Source organism: Eubalaena glacialis, chromosome 1 (assembly GCF_028564815.1).
Source record: "Eubalaena glacialis isolate mEubGla1 chromosome 1, mEubGla1.1.hap2.+ XY, whole genome shotgun sequence".
Lineage (NCBI taxonomy): Eukaryota > Metazoa > Chordata > Mammalia > Artiodactyla > Balaenidae > Eubalaena > Eubalaena glacialis.
This window is the reverse complement of record NC_083716.1, coordinates 167,476,921-167,503,393: the sequence shown is the minus strand read 5'-3', so window position 1 is coordinate 167,503,393 and position 26,473 is coordinate 167,476,921. Positions and strand designations below refer to the sequence as shown.

The 26,473-nt window shown below is 43.2% G+C and overlaps 1 protein-coding gene across 7 annotated transcripts in view; it reads right to left on the bottom strand.

Annotated features, from left to right (window-relative positions):
* The window catches only part of TANC1 (tetratricopeptide repeat, ankyrin repeat and coiled-coil containing 1), a 235,033-nt gene that overhangs the window by 168,025 nt on the left and 40,535 nt on the right, over positions 1-26,473 (bottom strand). For 5 of the 7 annotated variants that reach the window (XM_061184053.1, XM_061184097.1, XM_061184083.1 and 2 more), the window contains exon 2: positions 12,019-12,121. The exons of 1 other annotated variant lie outside the window; for it this stretch is intronic. The gene's annotated coding sequence lies outside the window, so the exon portion shown is untranslated. Of the gene's footprint in view, positions 1-5,677; positions 5,761-12,018; positions 12,122-26,473 lie in introns of those variants that run through there. One more of the 7 variants, XM_061184075.1, reaches the window with a different exon arrangement.

The following is a 26,473-nucleotide window of genomic DNA, read 5'->3' as shown; positions in this document are numbered from 1 at the left end:
GCGTTTCGAATATGCATACAGAAGGGATAAGTATAATAACAGAAAAGCCAAAACCTGAAAGCAATACATTCTGCCTCAAACCAGGAAGGGCTCAGACAGGGAAATAACCAAGGGCAGCGTTCCTGGCAATAATCATGCCTCCCAGGCCAATGGCTCTGGAGCAAGATTGAGCACCAGTCTTGCAGAAAGCCCCTGCTCATCCAGAAGCTGTCTTCACCCGGACCGTTCCCCAGCCAAGCACCCACCTCCCAACCTAACAGCAAGACACTACCTAACTAGAGGACAAAATAACTGTGACATTATTACCATCACCACCACCATCTAGACAGTCATAGATACTTAATCTATTAGAGAAAGCAAAGACACTTCACAAGCGCACTTCAAAACCCACCTCAAAAGCTTCCTCTTAGAAGCCTTCTGGGTCTTATTTTAATTGCTCACCCACCTGCTTCCTCCACTAGTCTGTGGGACTCTGGATGGCCAGACCTTGCTCTGCTTCACCAGCAAGCACAGTATGCTTTCTCACTTCAATATCAATGGATACATCGGGGAGGAACATAATTTTTCCAGCTATAATTCTCAAAGGAAATAACTGTACCTCAAAACACACTGCCAGCCTAATAAATTTAAGTAAATGTAACATCCTCATTTAAAATGCAAGGCCCATGGGACTTCCCTGGTGGCGCAGTGGTTAAGAATCCGCCTGCCGATGCAGGGGACACGGGTTCGAGCCCTGGTCTGGGAAGATCTCACATGCCGCAGAGCAACGAAGCCTGTGCGCCACAACTACTGAGCCTGCGCTCTAGAGCCCACGAGCCACAACTACTGAAGCCCGCGCACCTAGAGCCTATGCTCCACAACAAGAGAAGCCACTGCAGTGAGAAGCCCGTGCACCACAAAAGAGTAGCCCCCGCTCGCCGCAACTAAAGCCTGCGCGCAGCAACAAAGACCCAACGCAGCAATCAATCAATCAATCAATTTAAAATAAAAATAAAATAAAATGCAAGGCCCTGAGCATTGGAGGAACTTGTCCTGACTCTCCTGAGCCAGCAAGTGGCAGAGACAGGGTTACAACCCAATTTCCCAATTAAGGAATAAGCATTGGGCTAGCAATTGCAAGTTTTTCATTCTACACACATTCCTGAGCATCAACTCTGTGCCAACCAAAGAGGAGCACAAAGTATAATATGATGGAGGAGGAAGACAACACTGTCAACAAACATGGGCAGGAAGCTACAAGTCCATGCTTCCATTTTCTCTATAAAGTAAAACTAAGGTATGAGGGGAGCAGAGAAGGTTCAGAATAGCCCTTGTAGAGGAGAGAAAGGCAAGCACAAGATGAGAAGGACAGCTGGACGGTTTTGATTGCCCAACCAAGGCTGCAGAGCAAGACACAGCACCAAATGATGAAAGTGGGCAACCCCATCCTCTGATGCTCAGCCCCAAGAAAGAACCATCTGGAGGACAAGAGGCTTGATCAGTAATCGGGTGTTTGCAGCACAGGTGCAACAAGATTGGTAAGGGTGCTCGTACAAGAGTACTCAGAGCGGCGTGCCATGGAATCAAGGCTGGACAGGAGGCAAGTGGAGGCCTGAGAGGAAGGACCGCCAGAGCGAGCAGGGATGGTGTCTCCAAGAGATCAAAGAGCAAATACAGTCACACTAAGTGAATGAGGAAGCTGAAAAAGGCTGTCTGGGCTTCTTAGTTTAAATCTTTGGATGTGGAACAATTCCACACAATGTTAAAGCCCACATGATGGTCAACAGCATGGTTTGCTGAAGTGGAATGTCCTCAAGTGAAGGTTGGAAGCAAACAAGTCAAGGCATTTGATTCTCGGTCTGGGGAAGGGCCATTCAGATGCTTCCTTTGGTAACAGAGGCAGGATTAGGGATATCAACCACCACCCTAACAGCTATTATTTACTAAGTGTTTACTGTGTATCAGGTAAGTGGAAGAGCTTTACATTCATATGTAATCTCATTTTATCCTTAAAAAAAAATAATCTAGGGGACAGTTTTACTGATTCCTTTTTATTAATAAGGAAGCAAAGGTTTAGAGGGATTAACAACTTTCCCAAGGTTACACAATTTGTAAAGGTGAAGCTGGGACTTGAACCCAGGTCTGACTTGAAAGCTCAGGCTCTCACTTGCTTCCTCCAAAGTCCTCAATGAACTGAGGGAAGGTGGGACAGGGAGGTGACCAGGAGAGCACAGAATACAAGTCTAAAGGACAAAGTGGCTTTTGTATGTGGGTGAAAGTACCGTTGTTATGGATCCAGCTGAGGAGAGCTGGGAGAAAGCCAATGCTGAGCCACAGCGGCCATGAGGCCAAAAGCCCGTAGAACCACCTAGGGTTTGAATATGAACCACAGACTTTGCATGTGGTCCCATCCTTTCTCACACAGCTCCGTGCAGGATGTGACCAGGATCACAGGATGCTCCCCTGTGGAAGGTTTATAGCAACTGGAGACCCCAGTCCCAACCCTCGTATGGCGGTTAGCTCCCTAAAAACCACCCTCTGATTACATCCTCCTTTCTTTTCCCTTCTCCTTCCCGTTAAGTTTTCCACTTGTATCACACAACAGAGCTATGAACCTGACCACCTTCTTGATGTGTGACAATTACAGGTCCTTGAGTAAAGGTAGGAGGCATTACATTAACAAAATGACCTTGGGCAAGTTATTTCACCTTTCCCAGGCTCATCTGTCTAACAGGAACACTGCTCCCTTTCCCGTTTGACAGGACAATACCAAGTCTCTTCCACCTGTAGGTACTATCACTGTAAGGGGGAAGATTTATTTCTTGTTCATAGGGCCACTGTAATCACAGTAGCTGATAAACCATCACCACAGATGAAAAAGGAACTCCTCTGAGGAGTCTATGGCATGGGTTGATGATAAGTCTTTAGTATGAAAGGAGAAGAGACCTTGAAGACATGTCAGAAAGTCCATTTTTCAAAAAGTGTAAAGGTACTCAATCAATCAGTGCCAGCTGAATGAAGCCCGGTATTATAAATCTAAAGAAATTAAAATTTTTAAATTGCACTGCATCTGGCCTCAAAGTGAAAAAGGTCAGACAACTTCAAAGATGCCCCGTGAAACGCAGCTATTCATTACACAAAGATTTCTTGCTTACGGAGCTGACAGATGGATCTTTCTCTTAAAGCCCCAGAATACAAGACGTCAAAATCCCTCCTCCACTTCTGTCAATGACGTGCTATGATGCTCTGAACAAGGTTTTAACCTCCCCAGGCCCTGATTTCGTTAAGTTGGGAGTTTTCAATACCCACGTAGTTTTTTTTTAAACTCCCCCAGGTGATTCTGATGTGCAGCCAGCAACATGTATTTAACACTAATTATATTCCAGACCCTGCTCTAAGCACTTTACTTTTATATATATACACACACACACACATATGTATGTATGTATATACACACACACACACACACACACACACACACACACATAGTCATTTAATCCTCACAACTGCCCTCTGGGGAAGGTACTATTAATATCTCCATTCTGTGAAGGCACAGAGAGGCTGGGACTTGCCCAGGGTCACGTAGCTCATGGGGGCCCATCCAAGCAGTTTCGCTCCAGAGCCTGACCATGAAGTCTCTATCCTATGCCTACTTTTTTGGATAAAAATGAGAGATGAGCTCCCAGGGGCCTGGTGAGGTGGTAAAACAGACAAAACTGTCAAATAGGGGGAAAAAAATCATCTTTGGCCACACATACACGTGTGCACACACACACACACACACAAACACAACCCCCCGCCACCCCCAGAGAGGCATCCCATGCCTCAATCTATCTTGAAAAGGAGAATCTACCTCTATTGAAAGACACTTCCCGTCCACTCCCTCAAGTTCTGAGTTCATCAGAACCGTATCAGAGTTACTTCAAACTACAGTGTTGTCAATGTGTATGATCTGGAGGCATCACACAACAAAATACATGCAACAAAAAGAGCACTCTTCAACTCATGAGCTCACAGGGGGAGAACACGGAGATGGGCCATACTGCCAACGAGGAAGATCATTTGGGGGCAGAGACCTCTGTGTCACATGGGCAATGCTTCCCCTATTCCTAACACTTACCCGGAAATTCGGAACTACATTATTCAAGAGGAGCTCAAAACAACAACAACAAAAAAAACTGCCCATTTCTCACTAGAATGAATTGTATGAAGCTTATTAAAAGGTGATGGGTTGGGGCAAGGAATGGCCTGGTGCCCAAGCTTTCCTTCTCTGGGCTGTTTTACACAGTCCAATAAATGTAATATGGTCTTAACCTTGGACATCAAGTTCTAAAATAAATTAGGGAATGCCTGCAGTGATAATGCAGTGGAGAGCTGAATCAAATTCGTACAAGCCACACAGGATCATCTCTTCCCACAGCTAAAGCAAATATCTCAACACATGGATCACTGTGTTCTCATCTGAAATGTGTAAGGGAAACCATTCTGGGCCATAAACATTTGGCTGCAGCAAGCAATCTCCAAGTGCGACTGCCACAGGGGCCCATGAGAAAGATCACATGGGAACGGGTGGTGGCTTTATTTTTTAATCCATTCCAACAGCCCCAAAATGGGGGAATACCAGAGCTCTAGATGATAAAAGTCAAAGACAACTCATGCTAGGAAATAAAAGCCAAACATGTAGAGTTTTGTTTTTTCTTTTTAAATGTTAACAAATCCAGTCTCAAAGGAAGATAGGAAAGATAATACAAGGGTGCCATCCAAGGCAGGAGCATGTGACCTTTTAAGTGCCATGGGCTGCTTCAGCAATCTAGACCCTCCAATCAGAATGTTCCTGAGTGATTTTGACATAGAAAATGCGATTGCAAAGAAAATCAATTATATTGAAACAGACATCAAAATATTTAGAAAGCAATCTGTGATAATAATAATGTGTGCTTCTTAATGCATAAATAACATGACACAAGAGCAGGTCTAAGAGCTACTGTAGTTTTCTGAGCAGTGGTAGGCATAACTGATAGCTTAACTATCTCCCACAATGTGATACAAAAGTTTGTAATTTCTAAGTGGCAAAGCCACAGGTGCTGATAGTACATGGTTTATGGGCCCCTTTCATGATTGGAGGAAAAAAACACATTTTGGCTAGAGGACAGTGAAAATAAAAATGTACTTTTTTTTTCTTCACTCACTCACCCAACCCACATTCACAGACCCTCTGAAGTGCATCCAATGACCCTAAGAGTTAGGGACCCTGACCCAGAGAATCAGAGTCAGACCCAACAGAACAATTACTCAGACTTGCCAAAAGCTCTGCTAATAGCCCAGGAGTTTCTAGAGAAACAGTAGCTCAGTTTTATACCACTCATGGAACAACTGAAATTCAGGAAATTAAATGGTAACTTACTGATGGGCACACATTAGCAAGATTGGGTATTCCACATATGCACCACTCTTAACATTTAAACGCCAAGTTCCATGATTAGTTTTCAGAGTAGTCTGTAAAAGTTCTATTTAACAAGGAAGTCCATCGCCACCAAATTACTAACTCACTCACAATAGCCAGCCTGGCGTTGCAAGAGAGAGAGCTGTAGAAATTTACAGTGTGAGACAATATTTCAAAACCGGGAAAGCCAGGGTGAATACTGGGGACAAGTGTGTTTTACATTGGTTTTATTGTTTTCATGGATGCTCTTCTTACCCTTTTAAAAGGTATTTAAGGTCTAGCAAGTATAGTCTTCCAGTTAACTGGATCAGGCTTCCTAGTGAGACTGGTACCCAAGGCTTGGCCTCTTCTGCCCTCTCTGCTTCATACAGTCAGGCCATTCCCCAGCTGCATGCCTTCACAGGGGATGCCCTATGAAGATAAATATAATTCAGAGTCCAAAATACATGGACTTACACTGGGCCATTGCCAATTTCTCATGGATCCTGGGTAACCGAGACGGTTTTTGTTTCCATGATAAGGGACATACAACAACAGCTGCAAAAATGTAATACTTTTTCTAGACTAATAAAATTACCTAAATCTGGCTCACTGTTACAGCTGTGGCACCAGCCACACTTCCCAGAAAGATGAAAGCCTTGTGCAGTTTCCAGAAGAGCTGGAATGGTAGCTCTGAGCTAAACTGGAGGCATTCAACCCCAACCCAACAGCAAAAAACACATCGACTAAGTTCTGAATTACAGAATTCCTATGCATGGAGATTACAAACGTTATTTTTAGAAGTCAGATAAAACTTTAATCAAACCTATGAAGTTCAAGCTTTACACTTGAAGTTATGTGACATGCCAGGTATGAACATCAGATTTTTTTCTCTAAAACACAGTGAAAGGTTCAATTAAGGCCCTTTAACTCTGCAGTGAAACCTTTGATCATGGATTCCGTCACCACCTCTCAACACATACAGACAAGTATGAAACATATCTCAGACCTAAGGAACAAAATTGGTATTGTGAAGTGGCATGGAAACCACACATGCACATACATATACACAGAGATCACTCTCCTTTCAAGTTGCGGGGTGAGGGGATGAGTTGCAGAAACTACAGTCTTCAAACTGGAAAGGTTCCTTATACACAGTACATAAACACAGTTACAAAGTTATTTCCTAAATGTGTGTGTGGTCCCAATGCCTTCTTAAAGGAAAAACAGCCCAATTAGAACCCAGTAGAACACATGTTTCTTGAATGACTTTGAATTAGAGACAGTAGATGTGAAGCTGTTCTAGATAAAATGAAGATGTTGCACAGATGTACTAAGTTGTCACGGTCTCACTGAAACATCTTTCTGGTACAGAAAAATATGCAAGTCTGCAACAGAGCTGGATATAAAATAATAAATACCTGGCCCTTGTCTTTATGTAGTCCAACTTCCCAAGCCAATTCCCTTATTCCTTCTCACAAACCTAATAAAGCCCATATTTCAATGTACTGATAACTCACTGAAAACCACAAAGCCATTCATCTCCAACTCAGACTTATGTTATGACTTTTTACAATTATCTCTTCTTATCAATACTGTAAATCTGTAACAAACAGAAGACCTTTACTCTACGAATCCAACAAACCACCATAAAAATAACAGCAGAGGTGGGGACACAAACGCACCCAGTAGCAGGCACCGTTACGTTTTTCACTGTGAAGTGTCTGGTTTAGTCCTCACAGCAAGGAGGAGGTAGGGACTGTAATTGTCCTCTTTGATGAAAGGAGGGGATAAAGAAATTGAGAGTCAGAGAAACTTCGTAGCCTGCCCAGGCCACACCTTCCCTCTTAACACGGCACTCCATTTCTTCTCTTGAAGAACACTAGACCCTCACTTTTGGCACCCTAAGCCTTGGATCCCGAAATTAAATGATGTACAAGACCAGCCTCTATTGCACAGCATGGGGCCTAAAGACAGAATATATAAAACCAATTTGTCACTGTGGAATTTAGAAACCATTAAACCGTCACTAAAGGGGACCTTCTCCTCAGAGGACCTTGTTACCAAAATATGATGGAAAAGGGAGAACTACGACAGAAAACAAACAGCATTTCCTTCTCAGGACAGGGCGAAAGGAGAGAGCTATGAGGAAACAAAATGCAGAACCATCTGTGCCAGGATTTAGGGATGGTTTCGGTACAGCACATCTTGAAGTCCATCCTCCTAAGATCAATCAAACAGAAGAAAAAACTTCAGTAGACTCTGCTTTAATTCACTTGCCTAGACCTAAATATGTACTATCTGGTTTCACAGATCATAGCCTCATCTGTTCCAAAAGTTATATTCAGAACTAAGAGCAAAAAATTAGATCTATATATACTATTCTCATTAACAAGGTTTTTACTTGGAAGGGACTTTTCTGTCTTTATTACTGCAAGCACACGAATGATTCAATCAGCACGATCAGAGGTCCAGAAGAGTTTATATTTTCACATGCTGTCATTTAAAACCAAAAAATGAGGCTCATCTGGGCTGGCCAACTATCAACTTCCACAACTAAACAGAATTTCTCAAAAATGTCCCTGAATTTTAAAGCACTTTCCCATAAAAACCCTGCAAGGATAAGCAGCATGACCCTACTGTCCTTATCTCAGGCTACCCAGCTAGTGCACAGCTAATAGGAAAACAAGGGATTGAACCCAGATGAAGCCACAGAAGACATAGACCATGGTCTTGCCATGTAAGAGTCTTGTCTTTGTCACCTACTATGTAAAAAAAAAAAAAATGCGCACACACACACACACAGTCACACACACACACACACAGTCACACACACACACACACACACACGGTCACACAGAAATTTGAGTAAGACCCAGCTCCTGCCTTCAACACAGTCAACCTACTCACTAGAAATCTAAATCTGTGGCATCATGGGAACAGAACAAGACAGAGTGACATGATGGTAAAGGCTCTGGAGGCAGGCAGACCAATCCATAGGGTTAAAATCCCCCAATCCTAACCCACCATGCTTTACCTACCCTGTGATCCTGGGCCTGTAACTTAAACTCTCTAAACCTTAGAATCCTCCTTTGTAACAGAGATGACATACTACAAAATAACTGTAAGAATTAGAAACAACATGACAAGTACCTAGGACTCTGCCTAGCAAGAAATGTATATGACATAAATGGTCATGACCGTCTCATGTTATTACATCTGCTTATACAGCCCAACTACAACTTTTAAAGCCCAATTAAATGTCACTGGAATGGCCTTTTCCTTTCTTATTTGGGATATTAAAATGATAGAACTGAATCGCCAATTACGATATGGAGCTGACTGAGTGAGGGAGGGTGAAGGATGAGTCACACATTTCTGGCTTGAACAGTGCCAATGACCAAAGTGGGAAAAGCAGACAGAAGCACGGGGGTGAGGGAACTTTGGGAGGTGGAGAGTGGAAAGCAGGCAATAATTAGGAGGAAAATGAGTTCAGTTTGGATAGCTCAAGTTATAAGTACATATGAGTCATCCAAGTAGAAAATGTCCAAAAGATTGTTTAAGACAAGGGTGAACTCAGAGAAAGACTTGGGGGTCATTAACATGTGGGTGGTGGCTAAAGCCACAGGAATATTGAAGCTCCCCAAAGAGGCTGAGCAGACTAAAAGCAAACCACCAAGGATGCAAGCCCAGGGAACATGAACATTTAACAGCAGGAAGAGCAGGACCTAGGAAGAAACGAAAGGAGAAAAGTAGGAAAAATGCAAAAGAACCCAAAGGAGAAAGTTTCAAATGAGGAGTGATCAATACATCAAGTGCCACAGAAAAGTCATGTCACGAGTCCTATTAGAGGCCATTTGTGACCTTAGGAGCAGTTTCTATAAAGTTGAGGTGTTGGAAACCAGATGGCAGATCATCTGTAAGGTCTCTCCCTAAACGGTAAGATCCTTTGATTTCAAAATAGACACTCACCCATCTCCAAACCCATCAAATTATTAAAACCTCAAACAACAACAGATTGCAAAGTTTTTTTTCCCCAGAGAAAGGGAAATTTGCAAAAGAGACATAGTTAAAAACCACAAAAGCCATTTAACATGATCTTTGCTATTAAGCTCCTATTTCCTTGAAGCTGGTCCCCAGGGAAAGAGAAAAGAAAAATTAGCTTAAATTCTCTACCACCCAAAAACTGGAGGAGGAAAAAATGTCTAACTTACTAGATAAATTTCGTGTCCAATAACTCTCTTAGGGCAATGCATATAAATTGCTATTTCAACATTATTTTGAGAAATGTGTTACCACGAGTCGGAAAGGCTTTGGTTTCAATATGTAAATCCCTGCATACAGTGGTAAAAATTCCATTTAAGCAGATTCCCACCTGGATTTCTAAATAAGCCTAAGCTCTCGTTAAATTTAGTAAATTGTTCTTCAATGTCATTTTCCTCATTCCTTGTATACTTACAGCCATAGAAAGTGTTGTCCTATGCAATTTTAAATAAAAGTTATAAAATGGTTCTACGATGCAAATTATGGCACTACAAGGGACTGTTCAGCTTGGCAGTATAAACTGGTTAAACTAGTCAGCAGAGTTCAAAAATTATGCCCCCAAACATCTGCTCAGGCTCAGAAAGAGGTTTCTGTTTTTTTAAGTCTACTCCACATACAAATATCTTTCAAGAAGTTACACACCATCACCTCTTGAGGAGCTTCTTAAAACACACACACACACAGATAGCAGGGAAGCCCTCCCCATCCCCCAAATTCCAGTTCAGCAGACCTAGGGTGAGTCCTGGTGCCCTAATCTTTAAAACCTCACAGGAGATTATGATGTGTACTCCCCTGCCACGCTCCTGTTGAGAAGCTTTTACCTTTTGGCAGGATTCCCACAAAGTTGAGGTGGGGGGCAACTGGCCACTGTGTTCTCATGGACGAGCAAGGCATGGCAGGAGGGGTGAGCGCAGAATATGAAATCCTGCGAGCAAGCCATGCTGGACAGATGGCAGAGTGCACCTGCACGTCACATGGATGTCTCAAGAATACTCAGAGGTTTGGAAGCAGCTTTAACCTTGACCCCATCTCCTAGGGAGGAGCATTTCCAGCACCCACAGAAAAGAGATCCAGGGCAGAGCCTTCAATGTCCCCAGTCAACCATTCCGTCCTGGACCTCCTGGGGATTCCTGCGCCACAGCCTCAACTGTAAGCACCTGAGCATGGATAACAACAGTCCTCCAAGCTGTGCGCACTTAGGATGGGATTAGAGACTCCATTCTCAGCCAATTCTCTCTCTCCTTAAAGGAAAGAGGGAATATTTGAGTCCTACTATATGCTCCACACTGCAGACAGGGAATACAAACAAAAAAGGAGAAACAGAACAAAAATCTTAACCATCAGGAGCCTCCAGCCTCACCAAACCCCTTGTAGTAGGTATTTTTGTTTCACAATTTACATGCAAGACTGCAGTACAGGAAAACCATAGTACAGGAGAAGTTTAGCAACTTGCTTAAAGTTCCTAAGGCCCAGGAGGGGAAGGACACACTCGGAAGAGGTTAACAAGCCAGTACGTAGAGGGACTTCCCTGGTGGTGCAGGGGTTAAGAATCTGCCTGCCAATTCAGGGGACACGGGTTCGAGCCCTGGTCCGGGAAGATCCCACATGCCGCTGAGCAACTAAGCCCGCGTGCCACAACTACTGAGCCTGCGCTCTAGAGCCCATGAGCCACAACTACTGGGCCCATGTGCCACAACTACCGAAGCCCGTGAGCCTAGAGCATGTGCTGCGCAACGAGAAGCCTCCACAATGAGAAGCCCGCTCACTGCAACGAAGAGCAGCCCCTGCTCGCCGCAACTAGAGAAAGCCCGCGTGCAGCAACAAAGACCCAACGCAGCCATAAATAAATAAATAAATTTATTTAAAAAAAAAAAAAAGGCAGTATGTAGAGCAGATGGGAGATGGAACCCAAGCCATCGTAACTGGTGTGGCCCTAAAAAACCAACCTGGGAAGAGCAGCTGGGTAAGGCAGGTGAAAACATTCCCTTATTTGTCTCGGTAACTAAAGGGAGGTTTGTAATTAAACTTGAAAAGTTTTTCATGGGGATTGGGGAACAGGAAAATGACATGATAAAGAAGAGACATCACAATATATTCATCTATTGAATCGTTATGCTGTACACCTGAAACTAATAGTGTTACACGCCAACTACATCTCAATTTAAAAAACAGCAAAAAAATTGACAGCCAGTCTGACATTATTAAAAGTCTGAAAATGTTTATCAGTTCTACTTCTTTGTTTACAAACTGTAAGATATTAAGCCAGTCACACAACATATATTAAATGTTTTTAGTGGAAAAGCACTGTGCTAGGCACCATAGAGACCAAAAAACCTTGAAACGGGCACCAAAAAAAGTCAGCAAAGTTTTAAAAGAATGAATCAATGCATCCCTATTATTAATTATGAGTGCTTTAACATCGTAATTAAGTCATGAATTTTTAAAAAATTATTCTTAAATTTCTTTGAATAAAATCCCAGTTCACTTTCAAAGACCTCAAAATTGTTCAGAAAGTAACATATCTTGGGAAACTTGGTCTGTCAGAGCACGAATTCTCCCTGGGTCTCACTCACCTCGCTTCACCCCAGACTCTACTTGCTGGCAACAGAGAGACGCTGTCTTACTCGGGGGGCACTCAGAAAGTTCCTCCGTGACCACAGAAAGCTGGGAAGAGAACTGCAAAAAAGGAAAACGGTCAGCATACTCGTCCTCCGACCCAAGAAGCACAGAGCGTATAAAACCAGCTACAACCAGCACTCCAGACAAAGCAGTGATGGAGAGGAAAGAGCTGTCAGCATCTACATACTCTTAACAGGGGAAAAAACAGGGTGATGGGCTGGCAAATGCAAGAAAACTCATTCCTTCTCCCGATACCCTCTGTCCAAGTGACCAGGGACATTGACTGAAAGCCCCTTGTCTTGAGCAAGGTACTGCAGTGTCTGGACTACCTTCTCTATCTCGGGTTTTCTCTTTAAGTGACGCTAATGGGTTTGCAGCCCAATGCACAAATGTTTCAAAGGTTTGAGATATCGAGCCAAGAACCTCTCTAAAACACTCAGGGCGCTCAAGTTCTCCAGAACATTTTCTTCCCATATTTCCTACCTCACTCTTCACAGGTCCCAGCTCTCTACACGACTCATCATTTCCGAACACACCGTCCAATCTCACACCTTTGCTCTCCCCAGTCCCTCATCCTGAAACCCCTCCCCCACTCTGGAGACGAGTCATCCTCCAGACACAGCTCAAGTATCACCTGCCTGCCCACCCCACCCCCATGGAACCTCGCCAGTCCTTCCTCTGCACTCAAAGCACCTTGAGGGTACCTGCGTTCTAGCATTTGCTTCCTGCTGCCTTGACCTCCCCTCCTCCCCATTTCTCAAGGGCCGGTCTTCCCTGCCGTCCCCTACATCACCCTCCTGCTATAACCACAAGTAGAGGTAGATGTCAATGCATGTTTGTTCACTGAAGGATTCCAACAAGAAGTTCTCCATGACTGACTCGGAGTCCATTTCCTTGGGAAATACTCTTTTTTACCGCTACTCTGGTTCTGGAAGATGTTCTTTTTCAAGGGTGCTATCCATGCTCAAACACACCGACAACCGGGCTCTGGCTCAAGTCAATCCCCTTGCAGCAACGCTGCCGGGCTTCACTGCCAAAGAGGACGGATTGTGTGTAGTCACATTGGGGCCAACAAAACCACCTTGGCAGGGCACCGGAGTGTAATAGGTTTGTGCATGCAAAGTAAGGATGGAGGCCTTTTCTCCCTTTTAAGTCTGTTTGATGAGCTCTACAAGACATGCCCCCCTTACCCACTGCGACTTCAAAGATAAGAACGGAGCACGGGAGCTTTTCTCTGGGAGGAAACCAGGGACCGAGGCAGGGCACAGGTCCAGTCTCCCCCCCCACTTCAGGACAGCTGAGGTCTCATTCAAGGAGAACGCAGAGGAGAAACCTACACGGTCCAGGTGGTCACCCTCTGTCAAATCTCACCTCATGTTCGGCGACAGCCCGTAAACTCTGCCAAGGCTTCTGAGCGCTCCAGGTTTTTGCTTCCCCGGGTTGCTGACCTCACTGGTGGTATTTAAGCATTCACTGCAGGACAGCACCACCTGGTGCACAGCAGCTCAAATATCTGAGGCATCCTCCTATTATTCACTCATAAAAGGGATCACCTGCCTCTTCACCGAGACTCTGGCAGCCAGGGAAGGAATCCATCTCGCAGCTGCCGCAAGGACTTCAGCCAACCTCCTTCCACAAAACACACCTCAGCAGAAAAGGCAGTCGCCTCTACTGTCCCAACCACAGCCAACAGACAAATATAAAAGAATAGCCATCACAGCCCACGACATGCCCGCTGTCATGCAGACTCTCTGCCCAGAGCACCCACGGACCTGCATACACTCTTATAACTACATCTCTAACAGGTGATGCACACACGTGCTTTCTCTCTGGCCTCTTCTCCACCTACAGCAACCCGTTTGTTACTACCTCTGTAAGGGCAGGGTGGGGGGGGGCAGTCCTTTCTGAGTTTAAGATGACAAAGACAGCTCTGTAAATTACAGAGTCACAGAAGTCCCAAGGGGAGGTGACTTCCTGCAAGAAGGACTGTCCCTACAGTCTGTTTTTGTGGTGATGAGATCACAGAGTCTAGATTCTGTATTCAGTCCTACATGGGTTTTAAGGGCCATATTCAGTAATTACAGAAAGGAAAAAGGGAGGTCAACGAGACCAGAGGAACTCTGAGTGGTGTTTGAGAAGTTACTTATAACTACAGTTAGATCACTCATCCACCAGACTCAGAAGAGAAACTAGGCCTCGAGTTTTCAATTGTCCTTTAAAATCAATGTTAGATGAGAAAAAAAATGGAACTTTTTACTTTTTTACATTTTCTCATTTCACCACTCCTCCACCCAAAGGGTTCCATTCATTTTCAATGCACAGTCCAAAATTTGAGCCCAAGACAGTTTTGAAAAACAAGCATTATGCCACAAAATATTCTCATGTAAACTGCAAAAGAAGACAACATACACTTATTGGAGGAATTTTTATGGAACTTAAAACACAGAAGTTCAGAGACCAGGTGAATGATGACCTTCAATTGCCAATCACTACCTTTTCATTTTCATGGATCTAATTTCCAATTAGTTCCTAAAAATAAAACCTTAGAAGGCTTTTGAGGAGAATTATTAGGGTTTACCTCCTGGTCATCACTCTATTTCAAAGATGAACAGAGAGACTTTAAAGTTGTTTATCCAACAGAAATAAGCTTTTTTCTCTTAAGTGTCCTTCCAGAAACCTAGCATTGGGCATCCTCGGACCACAAAGACTAGGGTTTGTGTTTATCGTCCAAAGTGTGTGTCCAGCGATTTCGTGTGACAGTCCAAGTCCTCCAGTGGTACAGGGTCTTGCTGCACTGAATGCTACTCCATAGAGGGTGAGGCCCAGAGAGGGTGACCAGCGTGGTGAAGCCCACAACTTTCATTGGGTCACACCCCGCTCTGAGAGCTCATGCAACACAGTGGAAAACAATACCACAGAAATCCCTAAGCCAGTAAAAGAAAGCTCTTGTTTTTGTTTTGTTTCATTTTGAATGCTGGTGCTTAATAGAAAGCAAGCTTAAATAAAGGCAAAAAATAGGAAGGAGGAAAACTCTGGGGACTCGGCATCCATCTGGGACTCGAGCAGCAACAGGCATTATATAAAAATACTTATTTCCATTTCAAATCTTGTGGCTTCCATTTTCCTTAATACAGGTGTAGTGCTAGTACCATTAAACCTATCAAGTACACTGAGGTGGTTTCGATCATCACCACCCACCAGAATCTCCTGGGGAGCTTTAAAAATTCTGATGCCCAGAAGAATTAAAACAGAATCTCTGGGGACCCAAATGTTACTTTTTAAAGCTGACCAGCTGATTCTAATGCATAGCCAGGACTTGGAACCACTGCCCCTGACCTATCCTCAGGGTGTTTTCTTCTGTCGTGGCAGGCGGGGAGCAGGAAATATTTATGCCTAAAAAAAAGGGAGTGGGAGGAGAAACACAAATGGACGGGGAGAGGGCTGGAGGAAGCTGGAGTGAATAACACCTTGCAGGGGATGATCACTGGAGTGGGTGCAAGGTAGGGCCTGGGGGTGCACACTCCCCAGAGAGAGGACGGAGTGGGGACAGACCGGGTCATTCCCTAAGTAAGCCCTGGATAGGCACTGTCATGGAGTTGGTGAGAGGTAGCAATTCACAGCTCACCAGTAAAGACCATCCCTATGTCAAGGGTTTGCTATGTGAGAAGTGATTACAATACGATGGTTTTCAGATGTGAAGACCTGGATTTACCACTATGATTTCTCCTGGTTCTTCCAGTAACAGTACTAACAGGTTTGTTTTTTTTTTTTTTAACTGATAACCCATATTTTCTTGCTCACTAAATCTGACAAAGCACACCCTCATTACAGGGTAACTGCCTGAAGTTACAATGCCCAAAGAACAAAGCTTTCCTAGGCTCATATGAGAGCTGAATCAAAACTTGATCTCAATTAGCATCATGATGTTCTCTCAGATGTGACAGTGTGTGGATAAGAGATGCTGGGTACCTGGGGGAAGGGTGAGGACTGCAGGGACACCGTCTCCAGCTGAGGAGAGCTAATTCTATTCTCACTTCCTTGTTCCTTAGTTCGTAGGGCTACCTGCTCTCTACCTGTCCTGTAACAGAGGGACAAAAATCAGGCTGTGCAGCTGGGATGCCTCCTTCCCAATTTCAGTCTCTCATGGAGGAATTAATCAGTTTTACATTATCCATCCATTACCAGTGTTGCCCAAAGTATATCCTGCAGGCCATCTGTACCAGAAGGACCTGGGCCATTCCTGGACACCCCAGGCTGCATACGAAGGGACTCATAATATCTGGAGTACAGCCCAAGAGTCTGCATTTTAATCAACCACACAGACACGACAGTCTGTGAACCCATCATAAACCCTCAACAATTCCTCCTTTGAAATAGGTTTATCAGAGGTGCTGCTAAATCTCTCCATAACCTCTGCCACTTCCTAACTGGGCTTTCATTAACTCACCCTTCTCCGTGGTCTCCCAGGGTATCTGGTCTCTCCAAGGTACACTGCATGGCCATTTACTCAATACCACTACTGGCTCAAAGCTCCCGACTCAAGTCACGCTTCTCTGAACGCACACCTGATGCAAAACTTCTCTACCAATTTCAGTTGAGGGTTTCAGGTCTGCTAGTTCTCTCTCCCAACTAAACCTCAAGCTTCTTGAAGGCAGGGCCCACATCATCCCTCTGTATCTTCCACAGGGCCCAGTACATCTTAGGTTTCAAGAGCAGTGGTTGACTAACAGACCAAGCTCTTGCTTCAGCCCTGGGTTTTCCTTCATTCACCTTCTTCTCATTCTCCCTGAGAAAACTTTCATTCTCTCCTTTCCATAACAAAACTGATTCAGGCAAAGGTGGGAGAAAAGATTTACATACTAGTGGGGAAAGAGTGGGGGGGGGGTGAAAGTCATAAGCCAGCAACCTCAACTCTCCAGCAAACACCTAGAAACCAAGAAGATCTATTTAGTCTCTGAAGCTGCCAAAATCAGTAACTAAATTCACACACAATTCAGAAGAGAACTTCCCAGCTTCTTCCCATTTTTATCCAACACCTCCTTCCCAGGCCCTCCCTGAGAGCTAGTTTACTCCTCTTCTAGATACAACTCTAACAGGAGGAAAATATATGTTTTTCCCGGTCACCATAAATTAAGAAGGTGGAGGGCGATTGCTAGATCAAGGCACAATGAAAATCCTGAGAAATTATGACTGACAGGAGACAATGTATAAAATCCCAAACAGCAGATTACAGGCAGTTATAGTTTAAATAGCCTTTCAATCCCCAAAACTGTCCAAGAACACCTAAACAAAGCATTTCAAAATAGCACCATTAGTGGCTCTGAGAGATCACCCCAGGCACTAAGAGAAGGTTATTTTCTTTTCAGTGGATCTCCAGTAACTACATTCAGGAGAGAAGATGCCCACATAGGCAACCTCAGTCCCTAAGAACCAAGTGTTCTCAAAAATAGGAATGGGCACTGGCAATTCCCTGGTGGTCCAGTGGTTAGGACTCAGCACTTTCACTGCCGTGGCCAGGGTTTGATCCCTGGTCGGGGAGCTAAGATCCCACAAGCCGCGCGATGAGGCCAAAAAACAAAACAAAACAAAACAAAGGAATGGGCACTGTATCCAACTGCAATGCACTGTCCCTATGTGGTCTCCAATACCAGTGACCATCAGGACAGACTTTCAAAGGCACACACACCCCTCGGTGTTGCCATTCTGATTGGGAACCTTCCTTCTGGCTACTCTTACACTTGCCGTATGTTCACCACTTCCCATCTACCTTTTCTTGTGGTACTTGTGAGTAAAGCTGCTCACCAGATCATAAACTTCCTTCAGCAGAGGGATTGCACCTTTGCATGGACACCATGCCCCCCATCTCTGCATCTCACAGCTGATGCCTACTGACACTGTCTGGAAGCCCTACAGCCAGATGATCTTAAGGAAGGAGCTATCTAAATGAGCTGTTTTAAAACAGCCCAGGCATTTCTATAGTCTTTAAAGGTATTGGTTTTCCTGCTTTCTGACAGTTTTTAAAAATACACGTTTAAATGTTAGAATTCTGTGATCAATGGGGCAAGCCTCGATTTACTTTGCAATCTAATCTGTACAGGACAGAGAGAGCCCAGGCATAAATTCTGCACCAAACTGCATGTGCCTATCTGAACCGCAAAGGTTAGGGTGAGTTTATCCTTGATCTAAAGGAAACCTAACCTCAAATGGCTTCAATCATTCATCTACTCAGAACTGATTATCGGGTAACTTCGTATTTATGTCTTGATACGTAATAGCATTCAAGTACCGATTTGCTTTAGGTTTAGTAAAGAGAGTAATGAATTTAACTGGTAGTTCTATAATCATAAGGTTATGATTTATACTTGGTTCAACAAATTTTTTTTATCTAAACCAAGTTAAAAACTCAATCTATGTCTAGATTCACAAAAGTAACTCTCAGTTTTGTTTCAAGCTCACTGTTGAATATGCTACTTACACTCTAAGACCCGTCCATTTACAAACAAGCTACAATGACTCACCCAGTACCGAAAGCTTATCTCATCAGGTCTGGGCTGTCCAGGCCTTCTAGGCCTGGCCTGCTGTTTCCAGCTTCCACAGCCCATCCTTCCTTCCCCACAGCTGAAGCCTCTTGACCCTTGCCCGCACCCTCCCCTCCCTGGCGTGAGCCAGCGGGAATTTCTAGAATAAGAGATTTAAACAGCTCGAGCCAAGTTGTTCTTGCTGCTTAATGAGCCCTGACCTTGTTGTGTCTAATAACCGGGCTTCTCTCCCCTGCAATCCACAGGCCTGGGTGACCCTCTCGCTCAGTTCTGATAACTGAGCCCGGGCCCCTCGCTGGATAACCTGTAAGTCCTTGGGCTCTGAGGCGCTGCCTGGCTCTTGAAAATCCTCCAGGGGACCGGAGGTGCACCCTGAACCCACTGGGCTGCAGCTGGTCAGGGGACACAGGCGCTCCGTCAGGCTACTCTGCCGCCCTGCGCCGCTCCCTGCCAGGCCACCAGCACTGCAGACTCCTGTTCGTTCCTCCCGGCGCACAGGACTTCCAGCTGCAGGTGCCAGCGCTGCTGTCCCCACCTCCGGGTGGAGGGTTCCTGGCCCAAAGTGGGCCTCACAAGGAAATGACTCATATCACAAAAAGCCGAGGGTCCTCTGGCCAGAACACAAATAAGTCACAGGATCTGAATCTTAACCTATCAGAAATTAAAACCTCAGCAATGAGACATCAACAAAGCAAAAGCAAATAGGATATATCTGTTTGCTGAGAATTCAACACTCCCAGGCTGCCTGTGGGTACTGAAGCCACGGCACCCTTGTTCACTAGTTCTAAGATGAAACTCGAGGAAAATCAGAGAAATGGCGGAAGCTGTGTCTTCCCTGGGTGGAGGGGAATCAGAGGACTTCTTATAAACCACTTCAAAGCTAACATCTATGGCTACTGAATATGAAATACAGAATATGAAAATAACTAGGTAATTCTCTGCAAGAAATCAAGTCATCTTCTAAAATGCTATTAACAAAGCTAAATTTATATGAACATTTTTATCCACAGCCTTAAAGAAAAAAAAATCAGACATTAAAAACTCTAGATGGCTAAACTGTGTTCCATTTCAAAATAACATAAAAACAGCAACTTTCATTTTCTGGTCAAAGCTTATTTTTGCAACACCTATCATTTTCTACAGAATTCTAGCATTTTCTGCTTCCTACCACTATTTTGTAGAAAGACTTTTCCCCCTTGGCATTATATCTTTGCTTTTTGATCTTGTTAACAATCCTGAAAATTCCAACCTTGCAATTTTTTCAGTCCTGGGAAGGAATAACACACAGTCATTTAAAAACCAAAAGCAGTGTCAATGTTTCCTCAATGACACAGCTGCTGTGAGTGACCACTGAATAAAAGTTTGGGTTTTTTTGTTGTTGGGTTTTTGTTTTGTTTTGTTTCGTTTTTGGCAGGGGCTGAGGGGGTAGGTGTGGATAATGACTTCTCTCCAAAATAACTCTCAAAGTTATCGAACACATGGTCAAAAACAGTAAGGCATTAGTAAAGCAAGAAGTACTATGATAAAGTACTATAATAAAGCACAGTGAATATACATGAACAAAAGAGGTTGCTCAAGGACTCCAGACAGGAGAGGACCCACTCTGTGTGCCAGGCATTACATGGTGCACAAATTCTGTATTATAAACCCTTAAAAAAAAAAAAAAAATGAAGCATATGATCCAGCAACCCGACTTCTGGGTATTTATCCAAAAGAACTGAAATCAGCATCTCGAAGAGCTCTCTGCACTCCCACGTTCCCTGCGGCTTTATTCACAATAGCTAAGACTGGAAGCACCCTAACTGTCCATCAACAGATGAATGGACAAAGAAAATGTGGCACATCTGTACAATGGAATATTATTTAGCCTCAAAAAAAGAAAATCCTGTCATATGCTACAACATAGATGCAACTTGGGGACATTACGCTTGCTCAATGAAACAAGCCAATCTCAGGGAGTACAAATACTGCAAAGATTCCAGTTCATATGAGGGATCTAAAGCAGTCAGACTCATAGAAGCAGAAGGTAGAATGGTGGTTGCTAGAGGCTGGAGTGGGGAGTGGGGGGGAAATGGGGTGTTGCTATTCCATGAATATAAAGTTTCAGTGATGTAAGATGAAAAAGTTATACCGATCTGCTATACAACACTGTGCTTATAGTTAACAATACTGGATCATACACTGCGAATTTAAGTTTTAAGTGTTTTTTTTAAACCACAACTTTTTGAAAATGAGGAAACAGGCTCAGGAATTCAGATTATGCTGGCTTCAAAGCTCCCATCCCTTCTACTGCTTCATATGGCCTACTTGCAAGAGAAGCATAAACAACATAGATTAGCATATAATTATGGGCTAAACTGCAGGGTAACAGGAAAGGAGAGGGGACAGGGAACCAAAGAAGGCTGAAGTAGTTGAGGAAAGCCTCAAAGTAGAGGGCAACTTAGGCGGACCCCTGAAGGTCAAGCTGAGCCCATGGAGACTGCAACAAGCCTGGCATCTGGGTGCAAACACTGGGCTGGTCCAAGCTAAGAAGGCATGCTAGGAAATCGCTTTCAAGGGCTGCAAAGGTAGCATTATGTAGAACAAACTCCATGCTTCCAGCTCATGAACTAAACACAGAGGGCTAAAAATCAAAGCAAAACCAAAGGAACTGGTCAGAGTACCCTAAGCCATTTATAATCTAGCCCTCCAAATTTGAGTGTTTTTTGCATCCTGGAAAAGGCCTTGCTATTGACAAATAAGTACAATATAAAAAGTTATAATGCACAGCCCTCTATCAGGGTCAGTCTGAGTTAAAATGATCAGACTTCAATGATCAAAGTACGAACACCTCAAAAGGCTGTCTGAGCAACCAAATAATGTATATCCAGGGCTTTCAAATCATCTCGGTTCCCCGACCAGGGATTGAGCCAAGGTCAGGGCAGTGAAAGCGCCAAATCCTAACCACTAGACCACCAGGGAACTTCCTCCAACCTATTTTTAAGTAGCAGAACATTTTTCTTGTACAATTTTGAAATGATGAAAACGATATTGATCTCTCTAGGAAAAATTTTCAGCTGTCTTTAGTTTTCTTTTTTTTTTTTTTTAAGATTTTTTTGATGTGGACCATTTTTTTTTTAAGTCTTTATTGAGTTTGTTACAATATTGTTTCTGTTTTATGTTTTGGTTTTTTGGCCATGAGGCATGTGGGATCTTAGCTCCCCGACCAGGGATCGAACCTGCATCCCCTCCATTGGAAGGCGAAGTCTTAACCACTGGACTGCCAGGGAAGTCCCTAATTTTTTAAATAGGAGTTTCCAAGTCCCCTCTCCAGTCCTTAAACTTTGACTTATGGCCTATATCTCACACTCTAGCCCTTAATTATATGCCACTCTGTATCGTTTATCCTTTTCTAATATGTGGACAATATGGTAAAGTAGAAAAGCCAGGAAATCTGAAGTCACAGTAATCTGGATTCTTGTGCTAGCTTGCCAGTATTTTTCATATTTTTTTTTAACTTTAGAGCAATCTTCTTCAGGTGTGTGTGGGGGGACAGTAAATTTGAAAAAAATTCATCTTAAGTTCAGCAAGTCCTTCAGTTTTAATTTCAGTTATATTCTGTTCAATTTAAATAAAACTTACTATTTTATTTTAATGTCTGAAGTAAATTTCTGAATGGTAAAATTACTTTTCGGTACTTTTAAAGAAATTTGTACCAGAGTATAGATTGCTTTTGTCAATGGGAAAATAACTTTTAAAAAGAAAAGCCTTAATTAGTTTCAGTTGAATGCGAGAAGGGCCCAAACCCTGCCCTCTGGCTTAAAACATGGATTCAAAAACCACTGGCAACTACCAAAGTGTGGGCAAAGGGTCAAATATTAGATGAATATGATGATTACTGCATCATTCATTTGTAAATAACCTGTTTTAAGTTAACCATTTGCCTTACATTGTCAATTACCGGTATTATCTGTAAGATGATCAGCTCTTTTAGTTTGGGGTCCTGGGCTAATGAGGTAAGGACTTGAGTCTCTTTTCTTAGCTTCATGTAACTCCAGACTACAGGCATTTCACAAAGGCACAATAGATGATCTAAAACCACACCTGTACTAGCAAACAACTTCAAATCCCCTGGTAATGATCCATAGTTCAGAAGCTGTTTATATGAGTGGTAACAAATTATTACACTTTAACTTAATAAGCCCTGTGTTTCCCACAGTTGGTAGAGAGATAAAAGTAGAAGCACTATGGTGTCTAGAAAAAAGATTATTGGACAGTATTTCGGGCAGGGGGGCGACACTGGCTACACCACACAACAGACATGTATATCCGAGAGGGTTATGTCTGTACCACTCAACAGATGTGTATGTCCAAAGGGTTCTGGCTATACCATACAACAGATGGATGACCTTGAACCAGTCTTAAATTTGCTCGCCCCGCCCAGCTTCGTATGCAAAGTCAGCAAATTGAATTAGATGTGTTCAAGCCCTTCCGATACTAAAATTCAATCTAAGTCCACAAACTCTTGATTAATTAACTCCGAATTTAACAAAATAAGGCATGTAAAATCCTTAACACAGTGGCGAGCACACCGTACGCATGTCACAAATGCTGGCGGCTGTTAATAAAATAAGGCAGTTCAGGTTTGTATGTGTTGTACACAGCATATATTTGAGTATCTTTGGTGGGATTTTCTCAAGGAAAAAAAAACACACTTTAAAGTCCTATTTTAATCAGCATTGTTAAATCAAAGGAGCCCCCAATGAAACAATAAATTATGAAGCTCTACATGAGAGGATATGAGCCTCTCAAAATCAACTGGCTTTGTTTTGTTTTGAATTAGACTTTCGGTGAACTCTTGGCAGCACGCAGGAGGAAATCATGAGCGCAGTCAAGACTCACTGGCTCAGCACACATTAACTCAAAACTGCTGTATCAACGTTGCAGCTGGGGAAGCAAAGATCAGCGAGACCCTGCCTCTGGGTCCAAACAATGGCAAGTGATGAGTGTCCTAGGGGTACAAACTGTTGAAGGGTCTGGATAAGTACAAGGCTTCCAGAAAAAAAGGTCTCACACTAGTGTGCCACACATATTCTGTCTGGCCCACACGCTTTGTTGTAGTTTCTACTTGAGTTAGGTTGCAAACACTCAGAAATCCAGAGGTCATCCCTAAATAATGGTCTAGCTTCTCTTGGAAGTTTGGGAGTGCCAGCAGTATTGAGCCTGCATTCCTACTCTGCGACACCCCACGGCAGCAGTGCAGCCCCTCGACCTCCACTACTCCCTTAATTAACCCCACCACTGGGGCTGAGGCTCAGCCTTCCCCCTCAGCTCACTTCCTCGCTGGCTCAGGATCCCATTTTCCTTTGCTCCCTCCACCTGCGTATAATCAAGGAGAGCTCAAGAGCTCTGGAGCAGAGACGACTGAGCTGGCACCTCCACTCTGCCACATACCAGCCATGTCATTATCTTAGGCAAGTAATTCATCTCTTAGCTTCCCATCTGCAAACCTGGGTATTAACAGTATTTACCTCATAAGGCTGGTGTGAGGGGAAATGTGTCGTTACCTGCAAAGCACCTCATACACAGCAACTGCTCTATAAATATTAGATGTTACTACTCTAATTCAAGTTTGAAGGCATGTCAGTTTCAAACTTCTGTCCTAGAGCTTTAATAGTCCAAGGTTACCTAGTAAATTATTTTATGATCAAAAAGAAAATGGCATATGGTGAAAGCTGTTCAGATACAGCTTAAGCATTATGAGACCCACTACTCACAAAGGACAAATATTATGATTTCATGCACATGAGATACTTAGAAGAGGCAAAGGCACAGAGACAGAAAGTAGAATAGAGGTTGGAGGGGCAGGAGGGAGTGGAGGATGGGCAGTTAGTATCTTATGGGTATAGAGTTTCTCTTGGGGAAGATGAAAAAGTACCGGGGACGGATGGGTGATGACTGTGCAACAGTTGGAATGTACTTAATGTCACTGAACTATACACTTAAAAATGGTTCAAATGTAACTTTTGTTATGTATACTATAAAACAATTTTTAAACAATGAATGACAGAGCCAACATAATTTCTTTTGCTGCTGTTTGCTAGAATCAAGTTGTTAATGATCCCAAAGACCCCCAATACACTACAAGTTCATGTTCTCAAAAGCCAACTACTGCATTTCCCATAATGGTTTAGGAAGAACTGTATTAACTATTTTAACAGCTGTGCAGTACAACCGTGGGCTTTCTTCTCAATCTGGAGGCCTCATGGGGATGCATCTGTAGCAGATACAGTTATGAGGCCAGTGGGATAGCCTTTTAATACCTGTCTACAGCAGTCGGGCTGTTCTTCCTTCATTATAAAATGCTCCACACAGACACCTCATTCTCTCTTTTCTCTCAAAAATATACAAAATGGGCAGCTTCCTGCCAAGTACTACATAACTGGCTGCCTTTGAACTGTGGGATGCCGGGTAACAGTGACAAGACGTTTTAATCTCCATGCCTGTTCTACAATAGCATTCAAAACTCTCACGCTCAACAAGAGTCTTGCCAGGCTGTAAATCAACAAGCACAAGAGAATGCCCCAAACTATTTCAATCAGGGTCTTATTTTTTAATTTCTATATGTGGCTGCTTTCTGTGGCATCGGTCCTTCATTTTTTAAAAAAAGTACATAAAATATAAGCAAATTTAAAACTCTGAAAACTGCATTTAACCTGAGAAACACACACACACATTATATCCAGTATATATTTGCAGTCTTCCAACTCAGAACCACTGCAAATATTTATTTCCTAACATTTACAGGACCACCCCCCATGAGTTTACAATCTTGAGTCAGACAAACTGCACTTAGCTCCTTCTAAGAAGAAATTGCACTGCACTTCGAAATTTCTTAACTAAACTGATGCCTTTTTGGCAGCAATGTTGTTTGGCAGGAAAGATCCCTCTAAATATTACTGGATAATCAAAGTGATAGAATATATTTTATCTTTTAAATATTACATCTTGAGTACCAACCCAAACTTGGGATGGGAGAACTACCTGGTACCATGATTTCCACTGCTGCCTGAGAAGAGACCAACTACCCAGGTGACTGTATGTCCTATAGATAAACCCTCAAACACTGATGATCATTTTCCCCCGCTAAGACCAAAAAAAGTATTCCAGAAAGACAAAAACGGAAAAGATCATAGGCAAAGTGCACATTTTATATCTCTTTAAAGCCAATGTGTGCATCAAATGACAAGTATTTTTATACTCCAGGGATCAAAGGCGGAGAAGATAACTGTTTTAAAAACTCACTAAAAAACAGCCTCAAACAAAACTGTCTCCATATAAGAAATGGCTTCAATTTACTAGCCAGCATAGCAGGAAACTGTGAGCAGAGGAGTTGGTATTTTTGTGAGTAGAAAACGTGGCCTTTTCTGTCCAAGCTGCATATACGCCAAATAACAAATCTGTATTAAACAGGGCTGGGAGAGTTGTTGAATTAGAAGACAAAAAGAGAGTATGACCCCAGATCTGCTGCTGTTATGCGCTGAGTTGTGTCCCCCCGAAATTCTTGTTGAAGATTTAACTCCCAGTTAAGTGAATGTGACTGTATTTGAAGACAGGGTCTTTATACAGAAATAATCAAGTTAAAGGAGACCCTTAGGGGGGCCCTAATCCAATATGACTAGTGTCCTTATAAAAAGGGGAAATTTGGAAACAGAGACAGACGATGTATAGAGAGAAGATGATGTGAAGACAGTTATAAGCCAAGGAGGGGAGCCTAATACACATCCTTCCCTCTCAGGTTTCAGAAGGAACCAACCCTGCCAACACCTTGATCTTTTTTTTTTTTTTTTTAAACATCTTTATTGGAGTATCATTGCTTTACAATGGTGTG